The sequence below is a fragment of the Zootoca vivipara genome, chromosome 6, assembly GCF_963506605.1.
Source record: "Zootoca vivipara chromosome 6, rZooViv1.1, whole genome shotgun sequence".
Taxonomy (NCBI): Eukaryota; Metazoa; Chordata; class Lepidosauria; order Squamata; family Lacertidae; genus Zootoca; species Zootoca vivipara.
The window spans coordinates 58,754,945-58,770,083 of record NC_083281.1 but is presented as its reverse complement, the minus strand read 5'-3'; the positions used below and the strand labels follow the sequence as shown (position 1 = coordinate 58,770,083).

Below are 15,139 nucleotides of genomic sequence, written 5' to 3'. Positions count from 1 at the left end.
GAAGAAGGCAGTGTGCCTGAGGGAAATCAGAAGGGCTTTGGAGCAGGGGAATGCAGCCAGAGGCCATGAGGCAAGGATACAAGGAGAACTTCACTAGCTGAGCACCTAACCTCTTCCCAGACACTGAGTGTACTCTTCCAAGTGTTTTCTCTGCCAGCGAAATGGTACAGTGCAAGGAACCCCACCTGACGTTTGGACTTATTTGGCTGGCACAATATTACTGAAGTCACTGGAAACAGCATGCATCACTGGATGCAGTCATAATATAGAATAAGGGCACCTATTTTCTTCGACAGAAAGTTGGGGAATGTGTGCCATCACTTTTGCTAAGAAATGTATGCCTTTGTGTGGAAAAAAACTAGCTATGAGTAATGTTTACAAGGGACATACTATGGAATGAACCTTTGACGACCCTTGGTATTTCTGTACTGGGTTCAAAATTTGCCACAGTGTTAATTCCCACTGATGTACAAACATACTGTCATTCTGTGCAGATAATTGTGTTTTGCTCCTAATGACATTTACTGTGTTCTTTTCAGGGGCCCACACAGGCCTGTGCTACACTCATTACATGCTTTATTTACAAAGAATTCTTTTGATTGCAGTGCCAAGTTCTACAGAGATGGATGCCCTTCTTGAAATGATTACAAATCAGTGGGGTTTCACAATGCAAGAGCAGGACCCTTGCCTCTGACATTCAAGGATTAATGGCTGGCTTATCAAGACATGCAGAAAATGTGATGCAAAGTCCATGTGAACTGGGCTGAATGGGTGGGTATTAGAAGGCTAGAGGAATGTGCAACAGGTAGATCAGCAACCACGAAGGAACTCTGGATGGGTTACCCATTGCTAGCAGCAGCTGGTGGGGCGATGTAACACACATTTTAAGATGGTTTGGGTGCTTCTCGCAAACAAAGGCCTTCCCTCCACCATGTTCGGTAAAAACAATATTCACTGGGAGACTCTCATGGGAGTTTTATATGCTACTTCTAGAGAGAAATATAAACACATGTGAGAAAAATGTTTTCACCCACTGTAATGCAAACAATGTCTGGTTCTCAGTAGGGTGAAGAAGGTACCCTTAATTCTACATTACAACCAAGATCCTGCATCCAGAGACTTTAATGGTACCACACTATACCATTAAGCAGAGATATTGAACCCACTACATAAACTGGACCCAGAAAATAAATCAGTCAGGGAAAGAGTCCTGGACCACTTCAACACCCTAATATATGGATTTACAATACACACACACACATGGTTTACAATATAAAAACACAAAAAGACATAACATAGTAACAAACAAAAACAATACCCGCTTACAATTTAGAAGGCCAGCAATTGTTTAATTAGCCAAAGGTTATATTATAGCTATATCACAATGTGCTAGTATTCTCAGTATTCCATCCCCACCAACTGATTCATTACAATTAATAGCAAACCTAGAATGCAGTTTTTTGCTCAAGTCTATTCCAAAATTCCATCACAAAACCTCAGTTTTGACTAGGACAAGGAAATGCAAGGCCCTGGAGTACTAGCTCCAGGTCAATGCCAACACTAAAACAAGATATCACTTGTTTGGGTGCATATGCTGAAATCAGTAATTCAGTATGCACATATTACAAATAAATATATTGAGGGGTCATCTTGAGAGAATTCATTTGTAGCTATTTGCTTTACATCTGTACTTTAAAGATAATGCCTATAGGTCTGTAGGCAGGTGGAGTGGAGAGAATGGCCAAGTTCTATCTTATTATTGTCAGGCTTATGCCTACTGCTTCTATAATCTGCAAACAACAGTTTATTGCCCAAGAGGGTAGGAAAGTCTTTTGAGGTTCATTTTTAAAGATGAATCTTTGTTTATTCCCAAATTTGATTGTAGCATGAGGCTTCCAGCCAAGGGAAACACAGCAATGAAACTGACCCATTAAACTAAAGGAGTGAGAGAGGGTTCCAGTCTGGGTAATGAAGGATGAAGCTCATGCTAAATTATGTGCTATTAAACAGACATCCAATGGGTGTGACAGTCCTAAACTTTCTCAGAAGCTACGAATTAGTCATAGCTGAGATATAAAGGATCAGGGTGAAAGAAAGAAAGAATGAAAGGGGGGGAAATATCTGGAGTGTTGGCTTTTAAAGAAGTTACATAAATTATGTTTTTCCAGTTGATTATATCCACCAACCTCTGCTTCTCCAAAAGAGCACATGATATTAGGATTAACCGAAACAAGCTTGATATGGAATGGGACATGCGTGTTTTTTTTAAGTTGGTTTTGTTTGGAATTCTGTTAGATAACACCCAGAGTGGACCACCAAAGTGCCAAGGCAAAGAAACAAAGCTGCACATTTCTCCACATTTACTCATTCTGAGAGAACAAAATGGAATGCCTGAGAAATGCTTCATGGCTGGTTTCTATTGCTTAGCTATGACTATGAAATTCAGAGAAGAAATAAAGTCAAGAAGTTAAACAGAGAGATCAGAGCAAGAGTGGAAAAAAAGAAAAGTGGAAAGCAGGCAAGGCAGCCCACCAAATTCCAACTCTTTGCAAGCCAAGGTAAGGCAACAACTGTCCAACTCCAAAGCAACCTAAGTCACCCAGCTGGCCCCACCCAAGCAGGTGCTGTGGGGAAAGAAAGGTGAATAATCCATGGTGAAACAAAGGCACACTACAAAGGAGAAAACACACCCACATACCCCACACACAATCAACAGATCACTACCAAGCCAGCTTGAAGGAGAAATCCTTTTAGCTCACAACAGGACTAGACAGATGCAGAGCACTACCAAAATTTTACACTACCCATGAATGTGAAAAGGCAAAATTGTCTGATTCTGGAATGTGAAGGTGATTCCCATTTCAAAAAAAAGTGATAAAGCAAGTAGGAGGAAGTGGTTTATTATACAACCCTCTACATTACTAACAAGTTAAACACAACAATAATCAGAGAAGGGACAGGGAACCCGTGGCTGTCCCTTAAGCAACAGCCAATATGGCGAACAATCAGGGATTATGGGAGTCATAGCCAGCAAGTTGGGGGGTTGGCACAGGCTTCCCATTCCAGCAATGTCTGTTTACTAAGCTACACAAATACAGTGGTACCTCAGGTTAAGTACTTAATTGGTTCTGGAAGTCCGAACTTAACCTGAAGTGTACTTAACCTGAACTGAACTTTCCCATTGAAAGTAATGGAAAGTGGATTAATCCATTCCAGACGGGTCCACAGAGTACTTAACTTGAAAGTACTCAACCTGAAGCATACGTAACCCGAGGTATGACTGTATCCCTCATGGCATTTACCCCTAACTCCACAGTGCACTTTGTGCTGCCCATGTATTATGACAACATAATAAGGGCAGAAATAAAAAGAAGTTCCTCCCCTCTCCAAGACCATTTCCTGCAACTCCAGTTGTGAGCTATACAACACACAACCAAGGTTTGGGAGGGGAGAGCCCTTGCCAGGACATGTCCTTAGGAAAAAATATAGGGAAATGATAGCTCAGTCCCTCCTGTGAAATTCACCCTCAATCCAATCTCAGGTGTTTGCTACTCAAGAATGTAAGCTGAAATTTCCCATGCAAAAGACACCACAAACAGAAACAGAACCAAAGCTAGGAATCAATCCCACAAAATTCAGTTGAAAGGACAGTCCTCAAGAGAGCCTAAGAGCAGCAAATTCATACGTAACATACTTTTAGTTATAAGATCAGCTTCTGTTCCTCCGCGGAGTGTAAGAAAAGATGCCACTTGAAACCACCTACATGCACAGCTTTTTTGCTCCTTTATGCATTGGGCCTATTAGATGGCAACATCTTGTGTTATTAGACAGTTGCTAAGAAAAGTGTGAAAGCAGTTGCTGGCAGAATTATAGCAGACTTGTCAGTGGCTTTTAAATCAAGGGTAGTTAAACACTAGAGAACTTGAGTATTAAAACCACAGGTATGATATTGCTTCCACTGAATCTCAAGGATTATTCATCATTCTGTTAAAACAGGCATAAGACATTTTGCAAAGCTACTTGACCGTTGCAAGACGAGTTATACTGACCCAATGCCTTTGGTGAAATGCTGGCAGCACCGGTGCGCTGGTTACAATTACAGCTGTAAAATGAATGCTGTATAAATCAAAATATACTCATAAACCCCACAGAAGGCTGGCCAGAGAAATGCTGGTCTCACTCACATGCATGATGTTTATTAACTGCATATGCAAGATAGATCATTATATATTAAAAGCCAGTTATCAGCAGCATCTGAATAGCAGTGGTGTTGTTGTTGGGTTTGACTGGGTACTTTTTACATGGACTTTGGGCTATAGGAGTGTTTTGTTGCTGCTGTTGTTTTTAAAGAGGAAACTTAGATCTTTCACACATGGCCAGAGATGGGATGGCGACTATAAGGTACAGTCTTTATTCATAAAGCAAATAACTCTTTCATGCAATCCCTTGCTCATTTTAACGTATGAGCTACTCCAAATCCCATTGATCCTTCATTTCCTTCTTACTGTTCCCTCATTCTAGCTGGCCTCTGAAAACACTTTCCCATATCTTCATGGCTTGTAAAAGCAAATTCTCATGCTCTGCTCCATTTTCTCTTTGATATCATTTGGAGCCAGCTTTAATAGAGACTTCTATATAGCCCACACTAGACTGCGATGATTCCAATGTTAGGTCCACACTAGAGTAACAGAGGCCAACACAAAACGGGGCTAATTTTGTAGATGGGATTGTTTAATTTTAAAAGCAAAGTGGCATATTATTTTGTGCCCCTGCACAAATTCCTTTAATTTCTGTGGGGCTTCAGTAGAGGCTTTCCTAATGGATCGTGCCCTGCAATATGCATGTTTGTGCATTATTTTTACAGGCGCCAACTGGCTCCTAAGTTACATTCTTTTCCTCACTAATAGCCCAACTATCCATTATAAACTTCTCAGATTTGGCACTGGGCTGTCCAATCACCCTATGTATATTGCTATCTCCATCCAAGGAAGTCTATCTGCATTCTTCCCACACTGTTTCTTTGTACACACTAACTGCTGCCAGAAATGAATACATTATGGCTGAAACAAAGCCACCGCCACCATGTGCTGAAAAATGAATTGGACAAACTCTTGGCAACACATTGAAAAGAACAATCTTGTTGTGACAATGGTATCGGCTACATGTTCTGTTAAATATTTTCTTCTATCCTCAAGATGAGTGAAAAGAATGTTGGTTCCTAATAATTTATGTGAAGCTCATCTTCCAGCCGGAGGGGTTTCTTCTTTTGCATTTGTGCCTCACAATAATGCTTCCACTCCTTGCTTGCCAGGGGTACATGAAGAGTGTGCTTTCTTTCACTCTCTTACTTCTCTGATGTTAACGCATTGTTATTTGGAAGATCACGGGAGACACTACCTAGCCTTTCCCGAGCCTGCCTGCTTGCCTGAGGGGAGTCAGTGTGTGTGGCAGCTGGCCACGGAGGGCAAGGTTGATAAAAGCAGCCCCCAACAAGAGGATGCCAATCTATTTATTTTGCGCCGACCCACATAAATGCAGACGTGCATGAGTGGGATGCACATAAGTGGGCAGGCGCCTGTACTCAGGAGAGTGGAAAACACCTTTACACATGAATGAAGAAGGAATTCTAAGGATTGATTCATGCACACACCTCTGGAATAGTTTGGCCTTTTGTAACATTTGAAACTGCAGCTGTGCAGATATGGTAGGTGGCATGGCTACTTTGGAGATTTGCAGCACTGGTGGGAAAATGAACCATTTGCTCTCCAATTCTTGACATTAATACTGCAGCATGGGATTCCAATCTCACAGAAATGACAGCCATTCTGCAGAGGTACACATGAGCCAGACCTGTCCCATATGAGTATTTGAGAATATAAAACTATATTATGGTTAACTGTAATTAAAGATTCAGGTAGGCAGCCATGTTGGTCTGACGCAGTCGAAATAAATTAAAAAATTGTCCAGTATCACCTTAAAGGTAAAGGGACCCCTGACCATTAGGTCCAGTCGTGACCGACTCTGGGGTTGCAGCGCTCATCTCGCGTTACAGGCCGAGGGAGCCGGCGTACAGCTTCCAGGTCATGTGACCAGCATGACTAAGCCGCTTCTGGCGAACCAGAGCAGCACACGGAAACGGTATTTACCTTCCCACTGTAGCGGTACCTATTTATCTACTTGCACTTTGACGTGCTTTCAAACTGCTAGGTTGGCAGGAGGTGGGACCGAGCAATGGGAGCTCACCCCGTCACGGGGATTCGAACCGCCAACCTTCTGATTGGCAAGCCCTAGGCTCTGTGGTTTAACCCACAGCGCCACTAAGTTTGTTCTGGGTACCAACTAAGTTTGTTCTGGGTACAAGCTTTCGTGTGCATGCACATGAAAGCTTATACCCAGAACAAACTTAATTGGTCTGTAAGGTGATACTGGACAATGTTTTAATTTATTGTAATTAAAGAGGTGCTTTAGCTTCATAGCAACATCAGACAAAGGGTCCCTTGGTAAGGAAGAAGCCATCAAACTTGTAATTTTACGTTGGTGGGTTTTCACTGCAACTGTACTCTGTACAGTACTGTACTGTAGCCCACATCCCTTATTCTAACAATATCCATGAGTCTGAACGCATTGCATTACTAATAGGTGCTGAGTTTAGCTATTGAGAGCAGAGCCTTTAAATTTCCGCAAAAAGATAGATGCATGCATCAATATATTTCAGTAACACAATATTAAATACTCTGTTCTCAATTGTCCCATGACTTTATCATAATCTAAAGTATAATATATCTTCTCAAGGTTTAAGAGGGGAATGCCAAAGACTCTTAAGCCACACACACTCATGCAACAGATGAAAGCCTGTTACAAACCCTGCTCACGTTCACCATTTATCAAACGGCAAACTCTTGGAAAGCTGCCAAAGCATACCTAAAAATCGCTCAGGCTACCTAAACAGCCACATGCAGTGAATATTTTAACATAGCTGTCAAGGCATGTCCACACGTTTTCAATGGTCTCGGGAACGAGGAACTGGAAGGGGCAGGATGGACGCGCACGTACACACACACACACACACACACACACACACACACAAAGTGTCATTAACTGCTTTTTTTTCCTTACTCCAAACTGCCCTGGTTGATCTTTGTACTGAAAGGCAGTACAGACATCTAACAAATAATATGAATGAATAAAGATGTTTTTCCTTCTTTTTGAGAAAGTCAGTGCCCTTCCAAATGGCCAGGAATTTGTGGGGTCGGTGGGTATCATTTACATTTGAAAACAAGAAACTGCTTTAAGCTGAGGTTAAACCTCATTCTTATAACTAAGTCATAATGCTCAGGGCGCAACATGTAAAGAAAAATCTTATTTCAATGTATCATCCTACAGCTTCCCGGGGGGGGGAGAGACCCCACGTCACAGGTGTAGCATCTCTTCCACTGCCTTGGTTGCTGCATTTCACCACTGAGTAATTTCTGTGTATTACAGAAACATGCAGTTCAGCAGCAGAAGCCCAGAACTAAGAACCAAAAAAATGGGGATTTCAGCCTTTCAAAACTGCTCATTTTGTAATCTGCAAAATGAGAGATTTCAAATGGGGCTGAAATAGTTCAAGACAGGGGTTCAAAACTGTTGCCCTTGCACCGACCCTGTGCTAGGGAGTGAAGCAGCAGGGATAAGGTGTTGAGAATATGAGACAGCACTAAATGAAGGACGTACCAACTGCCTTCTGGAATGTCATAATCATTTGGCTGCTTCTCTGCTTCTCTCTGGCATTCAAATCAGAGGCAGCTTTTGCCTCACTTGGGGATTGTAAGAAAATGTCAATATTTTCAAATGCTCAGCGCCGTATCAGCCTGCACGGATTTCATAGCCAACAGAAAGCAGACTCGCTCCACTTCCCTATTCAAAGGAGAGAGAGCCCACACAATGCACAATAAGCAGCAGTGAGCCTTGTCTATTTGTCAAGCTCACTCCATCCTGGGCCTCTTTTGGATGGGCTTTCCTTTTCAAGTCAACCTACATTTGATGTGCAGTTGTTGTTGTTTTTTGCGACTTCTCAGGGATGCTTCTTGGAACTGATCAACCTCAGAGTCCTCTCACTTACACCCTTTTATGGCTTAAAAGATATTTTCCATTTGTCTGGGTAGGGAAAGGGTTTTTCATAAGGGATCAATTCCCTCCGCTACCTAGGCACTCCAAGATTCCTGTTTTTGTTCTGGCATCCAACAAAGGAACACTTTTATTAGGATAAAAGTGACACAGTGTGCTCTCTGTAAAATAAAGTATATTTTCCCTGATGTGACAAGCTACCAAAGGAGGTAAAAAACATTTGGGGGGAAGCCCCTGCCCCAAAGCCAACAAAAATGGAATTATCTTGACTGAAATGTAAAAGTCACTGACCATTCCCACTCGTCCTAAAAAATTTCCCCTCTATGCTTCCAAGGAATTATTTAATGGGAAAGATTGTTTTAAAAGAGTTATGAAAAAATGTTTTTTTTAATAGTGCAAGGACACAAGGTTAAGGATGCCAGTACTATTGTTGGAAGGCTGCTCAAAATGATCTGAACGCAAAGAATAAGAAGTCTCTCTTGGAAGAGCTGCCCAGATTTCTGCAAAATTATGCTTGTTTTAAAACAAGAGGTAATTCCATTTGTATTTTCCCTTCTTGAAAGAGAGATGGCTGTAGGAGTTACTGCAAAATTGAAATAGGCGGACAGTGATCACCCATGCTTGTAGAGATCAGGCAAATTTCACACAGTCCAGTTTTCACCGACTAGATAAGGAACAGACAGCCAACCCCTTTGGCAAACTTGCCACAAATCAAGTCTAAACTATGAGATAGCACTCACTGTAGCACACACTGAAATAAAGACGCAGCACCAACTGCACTGATGTGGTCTTTCCAAGTGTATTGAATTGGGGAGAAGTCAAAAGTAGAGGGCAGAAGGGGCAGGAGTGGAGTCTCAAATATGCCAGAACTGCTGGGCTATGCTGCTGTTCAGGAATGCAACCAACTCCTGCCTGTGATACTTCTGTACTAAAGTACTCATTTCTACAGCATTCAGTCAATATGTTACAGCTAGTTCACGTGGATACATTTCAACACTTGGTGGGTGCAACATTCAGTGATGATGGCGACTTGTTTTCACACTTCTAACACCACAGATAAAGCTTCAAGTACAAGAGTCAGTCATCCAATCTAAAATAACATGGGTGTGCATGTGAGAATTGTCCCTTCGAAAGAAACATTTTCAGATTTTCATGGGCTGCTACTAGACTTCTTTTTAAGTACAGAAACATTACTCCAAATCTTTAGTGAGCTAATCTTTTTTTTAAAAAAAAAAATCAGCACTGACTTGAGCATGGACATGTTTGGACCACAGCAACCTAATCCTGAACACAAAGGCTTGGATAAAGCTTAGAAATGAAGCCTTAATTCATACAAAAATGCTTCAGCCTTCAGCTGCTGACTTTCTTAGAGTTACTAAGAACTAGCCATATATTCCATATCCTCAGCTAGGACTTTACAAACACAATTTACTTTAATGCAAGGTAATCCAATTCATGGTGACATTAAGAGGATTCAGGATCCCCCCCCCAAAAAAGCAAACCAGCAATAACAAATTATACTCCATTCATTGCTGCAGCAGTCAATCCATTTCTTTGATCCAAAAGGTAAAGCTTATGCAATTTATTCTGATGAACAAAAAGCACCAGTGCTGTATATTGTAATGCAAATGATTTTTCCCCTTCTGGGGAAAAGTTATTTTAAAAAATGTTTTCTTCCCAGCTAGAGAAATGTTTTGTAATCTGATGAGCATAAAAAGGGGGTTATTGTTCAAATCAAGTTTCGGCATTCTAGATCAATGGGTATGACATTTACATCCGGCATTGAACTGAAAGTTTAGGGCTAACATATTAGACAGTCCTGATTAACTACACCCTTGCTGACTGTTTGGTCTAAATGACCGGATGTTTTCCTTGGAACTGAAACAGGTGGGGATTTTGGACTCAATAAGATTAATTTGAAAGCACAAAATCTGAGTAATCATTTTGTCCCTAAGCTGGAGCACTCCGACCCAAATTATCATCCCCCTGGCCAGCTTATTGCCATCTAAATCATAGAGGCTTTACCAGAGTCAACAGCATTCTTTAAACTTATTCTTACTAAGTATAATTTATTGTTACAGAGATGGAACTGTCTCTTCTCAAGTTCCATTGGAATGAATAACAGTCACAAAAGTACTTTTTAATTATTGCATTTCAACGGGTTTTGAGCTGCAGCCATTTCCAGTGGCCAGACTCACACGTTAACAGAAATAGTGCGCTCACTTCATCTCATGTTCCCCAGTGAAACTGCACTGCAGTGCAGGAAAGCAAGGCAATTCCCTCCCCCCCTCCCTTCTGACACGTGTTTTCACAACACACATGCCACAATTCCAGTCTACAGAGAGTCCAGAAGGGTCTTGAGGGATGTTGGGTCAAAAAAGGGAACTTAAGGGGAAGTCAGCTAGCCCAGGAATGAAGTCTTTCTAACGAAAGGTCAGAGAAAGTCTGACTACCGGTACTTTAGAAGTCTCCAGGTTTAACTAGTCTCAAGGGGACTTTACTCCTAATCGTTCCTGGGCCAAATAATGTTCTATATCCACCCAATCTGGCAAGAGCTGATTTTGATAAGGCAGTTAAATAAACACATTCAAGATAAATAGTTTATGGCACAAAAGCATTTGGTGGTGACCTCAGTCTTTCTGTAACTTGGGAGGCAATATTCAGACCAAGTACAGCATTTGCTTTGCAAAAGGCCATTCTCAGCGTTTAAATGAGAGGGAAAGAGAAAATATTCAAAATAAACGGATTGAGAGCTGCTAATCCAAGACAAATATGATTATTAGAAGAAAGTTCCTGCAGAGCTTTCTTCAGCCACCTTAATTGTTCCATACGGTAGAAACAACCTCTCATGTTGACAAGACAGCTGGACTTCAACCCTGAATCCCAGCAGGCCACCTACTTTAGGTACATTTAAAAATGGCTTCTAATGTGAACACCCAGAGATCACTAATAAAATACATTGCAGAACCAGCTTATTTGCAAAGTAAAAATATTTGCACAACTTTTGTGCTGCAACTCTGACCTGAAAAAATATTTTTATAGTGAAAATGTTTGAATTTCCATGGGCCTAATTGCTACTAAAGCCTTCGAAGCAGGGGTTACTGCAGGCCTCTGTTGCAAACAAGCTACCAATTCCAAAGGAGTTCCCAAGTAATGAATAATAAGGGGAATGATAAGTAAAATTATTATTATCATCATTATTATTATTGTTATATTTTAAATTGCATACATTTCCCTTCTTAATCTTTTCATGATTGCATGAAAACAAGCAGAGGCAGAGAAGGCAAAATCACGCTTTCTAATTAAGGTTTTTAAGTAAGGCCCCAGTTTGCATCTCACCCTCAACAAGCCACTTTCTCTCAGATTGCCATCTGCAGTATGGGGATAATGCTGGCTTACCTTACAGTAACAGGAATATTATTAAGACTTACAACCAGACAATGGAAGGTCAAAAACCCTCAAAAAGCACTATACAAAATAAGTGGTTTAGAAATAAATGAATTACTGAATAGAGTTGCTGTTATTCACTCATCTAATGAGGAGTAAAAATAGTCTCTAGGGAAGCAGTCACAGATGTTTTCGCAGAAGTGTACGGCATTTTTTTTTCCAGGCTGCAGTTCATATGTACTGGAATACCTTGGACAAACTGATTAGTAAAAAAAAAAGGAAAAAAGTATGTGGACTTACATACATACCTACATAATTTTATTTGTATGCTGCCTTTCCACAGTTCAAACCATGCTAAGGATGGCTTACAACATGAAAAAATACATAACTGCAACATAACAAAAGTCATCATGAACAATAAATAAAACATTAAGATATACACAACCAACCTGAAACTTTTCCACATAAATCACAAGATCTAAAATATATTTTAAAACCCAGCAATAACCCCTGCCCCAACAAGAAACCGCAAACACCCCAGTCCAAGCATCTGTTCAGCAGCTGCAGCTTTTGTAGCTGGAGTCAAGACCCCGCCCTCCCAGGCCAGGTGGAAAAAGACCTGCAAGGCAGGGAGACAGTCTTCTAGTCTTGCAGCCAAGATGGTCTGTCTTATATGCAAGGTTGCTGTGGTTCTGTCATCATCTCAGTTGTGTGGTTTTGCTATCACCACTGAGTTTATATAAAAAAGTGCACAGAAACTAAACAAAAAGATAAAGACTTTTCCCCACCTTCAAGATTTTACCCATTCAGCCCTGCATATGTGTACTCTTCCATGCACAGATCTTCTTCCTTCATTGAAATAAACTAGGAACACAACATGCACATGGATGGACACAAGACTCTAGGTCAGGGAAGGAGAACCATTGGTCCTCCAGATGTTGATGGACTACAGCACCATCACTCCTGACCATTGGTCATGCTGGAGAGCCACAGGTTCCACATCCCTCCTGTAGGGCCAGTGGAAAAGAGTGGTTTATGTGGATTTTTGTCATCCCTGTCCAAAAGGGCCTTTGGCTGGTGAACCAGCCATAGCTAGAAATAAGCACTCCTAGCCACAGAGGCTACTTGAGGCTTCAGTGACAAAGCTCGATCCAATAGTACTCCTGCACTACGCACCTGCTCCTTGCATGAGAGTGCAACCCTGTTCAGAGCAGATTTCTCCCCATAACACCTCCATCTTGTTCTAATCTGCTGCCCAACAGCCAGCCCATCATTGCCTCCAGGCACTGATCTAGAACGTTGTCATATTAGTGACAACTCACTCCAAATCTCCTGTTGACATCTTCCAAAAGTTTTATATAGGTGTTAAACAACAGCAGAGGGGGTGAGGAGGGAGATGGATCTCTGCAGAATGCCACTGGGTAACTCCCTGGCTCTGAATAGCAGCCTCCCTTTGCTATTCTCTGAAAGCAACAAAGACAGCTAGTGTCATGAGCAGCCCTCAAGCCAGATACAAGCATGTCTCAATTTACTGTTGAACATCCCACATTTTATACAGAATTTAGGTGGGCATTCTGCAGTCTCATTTTATGCACACACACCCAGCATCTCCTGAAGCTGCCCCATTCCTCCATCCTTCTTTTCTATTTTTTTACTCTTTATTTTTCCAGACATTCCCTTTCATTTTATATAATTTCAAAACTGAAGAAACAGTATTTTGTATAATAAAAGTAAATTGATTTTTCAGAACTTTTTCTGGTTTTATGGCTTGGAGGAAAAGATACTCTCAGTGCCCCAGCTGCTACCCCATTGGTAGACAGTGTGTGTGTTTCTACATAGAGAGAATGTGAACCCTGAAATCAAAATTACTTTACGTGCTTTCCAGAGCAGTAGCTGTATTGGTGTGTGCTTTAAAATATAATTATTCTGTATGCTAATTTGAAAGCAATTCATCAGACCCAGTGTGGGGTGGGTTTACTTTATACGTAGACTCGGGAATTCTAATCTAAGTTAGCTATGGTGAAAAAATTAAGCACTGCAGTTATTAGTCATAATTGGTTAATCCAGAAGAGTTTTGACCCTGGCTCTGCCCAAATTACCCCCGAGGGAATGTGGCTCTCAACAGAAAAAAGCAACCAAACCATGCCCACCCCTGTTTTATAATACACATTGACTGTCTTGTGTTCATTTCAACTCTTCATGGTATACAAGCCACTTAAACCCAATCCTTGAAATTCAGTTGTTGGGACTAAACTAGCTTAAGTATAAACACAAGCGTTTAGGCAGTCTGTGAATTACAGAATGTGTGGCTTTGTGCCATTCCTATGTAGATCTTCTGGACTGTGTGACTAACCTTTCTATAACCTTTGGCACTCCACAATGATAAATCAAAGGCCACTTGACAGTCATAAGGCTGTTCAAGCTGGGCATTTAAAAATCAAACCTGCAGCTTGCTAAAAGCCAACTTTTCAAATACATAAAAAAATAAGCTGTTTCTTTCCCCCATTTTCTTCCCTGTCTTTGTTTATTCAGGAGTTCAGTAAACCCAGCTGGATCACAGACTGTCATCAAAGAAGCATTCTAAGGCCAGCATGTATTTGATGCCAATTGTCTAAAAATAAATGAAGACTTTGCCACTAGAGAATAATTGTTTAGGACCTTTGCAATGGATAGTAGCTTTTAAAAAATAAAAAAATAAAATCTGGAGAAAGAAGATGCTCTGATTAAAGACCACACACATGTTTTAAAGCTACAGTTCATTTTGCTCAACAATGCAAGCAATTGTGTAGGTAAAGATTCCAAAAAATCTCCGTGCACACCCAGTATCTAACATTAACACATTTGAGTGCAATTTAAGCATTGTAGGTTCAATTAGTCAGGTCAAAAGTTCTAATGTAGATGTGCAAACAAGACTGCTATTGACAACAGAAAGGACCAGTTTCTTTTTGCTACTCCCAGCTGGTCCCAATGGTGACAACATACAACCTTCACTCATTTCAAGAGCAGATGATCATCACACCACAGTATTGGGGGGAGGGGGAAAACAAGAAATGGGACTTTTTGCTACTGTCACACCATTGGCTAAGGAAAGTCAACAATAGTAACAACAATATGGTAGAGGTTCACACAGCTGCCCTGATCCACAGCCCTGTGAACACTCTGATGCACACATGGAACTTCTGTGCACATGAGTAGGTTCCATTCAAAAAATGCTGCCCCTGAAGGTGGTGTTTCATTGGTTGGGTTGTTGTTGTTGTTGCTGCTGCTGCTGCTGCTGCTACTACTACTGCTGCTGCTGCTGCTGCTACTGCTGCTACTGCTGCATTACTGGAATAATCACTGGTTGGCTTTGGATACTGTGGTTCAAATGCTGTGCTAATTATATGTGGTTTGGTTATATTATATTTTTGTGTACTTGATACACTTACATCCTGCTCTTCTATTGAAAGTGGTTTACATGGCGCTCCCAGTAGTCAACCACTCATGCACTGATCAGGCCCCACACCTCCTTAGTTTCACCTTGCTGTTCATTGGCTCATACAAGCTTTTAGGGATTTTTTTGAGATGAAATAAATATAATGGAAGGGTAGCCCCCACATGCTCAGTTGCTCCCCCTAGCAAAATGATGGGTGAAGTCCTAGTGAAG

At 41.1% G+C, this 15,139-nt stretch overlaps 1 protein-coding gene and 1 long non-coding RNA gene across 5 annotated transcripts in view; one reads left to right on the top strand and one right to left on the bottom strand.

Moving 5' to 3' along the window:
• The window catches only part of BANP (BTG3 associated nuclear protein), a 166,929-nt gene that overhangs the window by 33,941 nt on the left and 117,849 nt on the right, over positions 1-15,139 (bottom strand). The window lies entirely within an intron of this gene.
• Positions 4,376-14,441, top strand: LOC132592331 (uncharacterized). Its single transcript, XR_009557790.1, has 3 exons — positions 4,376-4,401; positions 8,501-8,637; positions 14,026-14,441. It is a non-coding gene; the product is annotated as an uncharacterized LOC132592331 (long non-coding RNA).